Below are 4027 nucleotides of genomic sequence, written 5' to 3'. Positions count from 1 at the left end.
GTTCAGCCCTATCTGGGGAAAGAAAATCAAGGTTTGACATCTCAAATTCGACCAATCAGGGTTAATCAAGTCGAGGAATCTCTCTCTTGATTTCAATCAATCTGAAGTAGTGACGTCGAGGAATCTCTCGAGCTCGCTCAGTCTGGGGAAATTACGTCGAGATTCGACAAATCTCTTGAGGATCCGTTGATCAAGGAGGACCATTTCAAATAATTGAATATGCTGGGGCAGAAGTTTCTCAAGTAATTGTGGTGTAAGGATCCTTTCGAGGCAAATGTCTTCGTAAACCAAATCTCTTCGTAAGTCAGGCAGCCTGGGGCACAATCTTTTGGGAACCATCATTCACTTGTAAAGTGAAGTTGGCCATCATAGAATGGAGAAGTATCACAATGCTTTTCCCCAGCAAGTTACTCTCTCCCCAAGCATAGGAGTTTATTTCTCCTGAGATTTGATTCCATATGTGTTTGTTTCTCTTGGAAAAGTCTCCCCCGAGCATAGGAGTTTATTTCTCCTGGAAAAAGTCTCTCCCCGAGCATAGGAGTTTATTTCTCCTGAGAGAGTTGATTCCATTCCTCGAGCATAGGAGTTTATTTCTCCTAGAATTCATTCTCTCCCCAAGTATAGGAGTTTATTTCTCCTCGGAGTTGTTCCGCTTCTCCCAACCAAGGTTCCTTATATGGATTTCTAATCCCCGACTTGGTGAATTGAGGGAATCTCCTCAAGTTGAAAATTCTCCGAGCTATGGCACATGGTGAGAAGTCAGAAATTATTCTTCAAGCCGACAATCGGAAGTATATCCTGCAAGTTAAAGTCCAATGTCTATTGGCATCCCCACAGATTTCTTAACACTAAGGGGATTCTCCCTGGTGTTTACCTTTCCCGAGGTCAGAGACGAAGCTCGATCGACAAGTCAGCGGAACATTCTCTAAAGGGCCCTCGTTATCTCTGCATATAGTAATCATTGCATTCACCTTGCATCTACAAAAAAAATGCGTAGCATTTCCATGAATATGGAGCATTACATCATGGAAAAATTCAAACATACATCAATGCATAAGCCAAGTTTGTTTGTGCTCCAAAAGCACAAGGTAATATATTCCCAGAAGAGGTCTCACTTTCTCTCTCCATTGTGGATTGGATACAGAGTCATTCTTCGTCAAGATCATTGTATCTATGGTTATTTCCCGTTTGCTGAGCTCAATCGTTTGGATAACCCATACTTTGTGTGTGGCAATTCGAATGATTGCCACTCTTGTAGAATTACACCCCGCCTTTCGGCCTGAGGGATCCATGTAGTTCTTATGCTTCGCGAGCATCAATGTTTCCTTGCAAACCCAGTGTTTAATAACATCCCCAATAGAGTCTAGCCACTGCTGGCCTTCTTTGGTCAAGTCCAATGATTATTGGCATCCCTTTCAAGTCCCGTGGTTATGGGCATCCTTCGGTCAGGTCTAACTTTGATTAGTCCTCCCCATTCAAGTCCGGTGGTTATCGGCATACCCCTTCAGATCCAGTTGAGTTTTCCAACCCTCGTGTTGCGAATCCTTTGCTTTCCGACCTTCGAGTCGTCAGCTTTTCAACCCTCGAGTTGAGAATCCTTTGCTTTCCGACCCTCGAGTCGTCAGCTTTTCAACCCTCGAGTTGAGAATCCTTTGCTTTCCGACCCTCGAGTCGTCAGCTTTTCAACCCTCGAGTTGTGAATCCTTTGCTTTCCGACCCTCGAGTCGTCAGCTTTCCAACCCTCGTGTTGTGAATCCTTTGCTTTCCGACCTTCGAGTCGTCAGTTTTCCAACCCTCGTGTTGTGAATTCTGAGTTTCTGACTTTTAGTCTTGAGTTTTCCAACCATCGAGTTGTCAGTTCTGAGTTCCCGACTTACGAGTCATAAGTGTCCAAACCCTCGAGTTGTGGACGTTTGTCATATACTCCCCAAAAAGTGTCATGGCAAACCAATCTCTTGCACTTGCCTGTTGCAAATAGGCATCACAAATTTTTCCTTCTTTTAAGGAAATCCAATGGGAATATCATATTGTTACTTGCCGAAGCTTGTTAAGTGGAGGCAGCCAAAAAAAAAGTGTCATCCATCCGTTACTTAGAACGCAAATTTTCTGGTACTTTAGTATTTAATCTTCTTCTACCTCGAATGTTCGAAAGGCTAACGCCAATCTCACCTTCAGGTTTAAGACGATTAAATAGGGGCAGCTGTTGCACCCCAAAATTTGCCCACGTATTTATTTCTAACTGGCTTAAACTTCGCATTCATATGCATCTTTCCATTAGGGCATCAACATAACATCATGCATCATTAATCAATAACTTTGCATTGGATCAAGGACCTTGAAAATTGAGACTTCTACTTCTCTCCAGCTTGATTCATCTGGTTAATCTTTGGGCATTGGACTATGAAATTAAGGGGTTTAAATGAAGATCTTATGACCTAGGGTTTATTTCCCTGGTCATTTGAATTAAGACTCTTTAATTAGGGTTTTGAGTTCGTGCGTACTTCATCAAGTCTTTTGCTACAATGGTCATACAGTAGTTCAAGACTTTGACTCTCTCGGGTAGATTTCTTCTATTACAATGCTTGGTTTGATTTTAAAGGGTCGAAGAATAAATGGATTGAGGTTCTTAATGTGCTTGCTTGGAAAGGAGATACTATCATACAATTGAGTCCCTTGACTTAGGCCTTGAAGATTTCTTTCGCAAGCACGAGTGTGGTTACTGATACATTGATGAAAAGAGACATGTGGAGATTATATGCAAAATTGTGGATTTTTAGTCAAAGTCAACCATGTGTGGTTGACTTTTTTGGCCAAAGACCATAGCAAACTACCTTGAGTTGTTATCTCATTGTTATAAGATTCAATATTCAAATTCAAAAAGAAGAAATGGAAAAGAAGACTTTGAAATTCAAATTATTGCGAAAAGGAGTAAACTGCATTTTTGAACTCAAAGTCAAGGCATGTCATCATGTGTTGTTTCAAAATCAATGTCGGACCCACTTCAATACAAAGCCATCACATTTCCATGGAAAGTCCTGATTCAGTAGCATTCTTTACACAAAATAATAATAGCACTACATCGTTCAACACTCACATAGTTTCATATTGCAAAGCCATACGTGCCAAATTCACAACATCTCTATTACATCACAAGGAAACTACAAGAAAACACTAATCTGCATGTCTAAACTTTCCATCTTCAACTAATCTCCATCACCAACAATCCACGTTCATTCCATAGCATGCCGCTGTTCCAAGACCTTCATTTAAGGCTCATTTATCCACCATTCAATTCCTTTTGGCCATGTCTTTAAGCTGCTGTACCAGACCTGCATGATGGCACAAAAACAAACAATTCAACAAACAGATGACATCACACATAAATCAGACAGAATTTCAAAGCCCGACAGCTCTACATCAAGATCATTCCAAGACAGGTACAACATACAATTTGAAATCAGATTGTAAGGAAGGCATTCAGCTTTAATACATGTTCAAAACAATGCAAGGCTTGCGTTCATTTCGGGTCGGTTCGCGAATTCAGAAACAGAATTACAACAGTCAGCCTATACATACCAAAAGAAAAAGAAGGAGGAAATGCATACGTTTTTCTATATGACAGTGCACAGTCAAAGGCATACATGGAAGTACATAGCAGTTATCAGTCCCTGGCAGCCCATGCACTACATTCATATTCCATGTCGCTCTCGAACCGCTACCAAGGTAAATACCAAAATCAAATTCAACTCTCTTCCCTAAATTAAACTAACAGCAACCTGCATGTAGCACAAAATCGAACCAGTTCTCGATGTTCACCATAAACCAGCTCAAACTTACAGCCAAGGAAAACTCACTCGACAAGACCGAGCTGCCCTCACCAATACAAGTCACTATGACAGTTCTCGTGCCACACCTGCATACAAAGAAACCAAGGCAGTCATAAACCATACATTCAAAACACCTGCTCAATGTTTAGAAAATTATAACAAATCCCTACAGCATCACTACCAAAGTTCTCACAAAATCA

This window comes from Vicia villosa, linkage group LG4 (genome assembly GCF_029867415.1).
Source record: "Vicia villosa cultivar HV-30 ecotype Madison, WI linkage group LG4, Vvil1.0, whole genome shotgun sequence".
NCBI lineage: Eukaryota > Viridiplantae > Streptophyta > Magnoliopsida > Fabales > Fabaceae > Vicia > Vicia villosa.
This window is presented reverse-complemented; position numbering follows the sequence as displayed.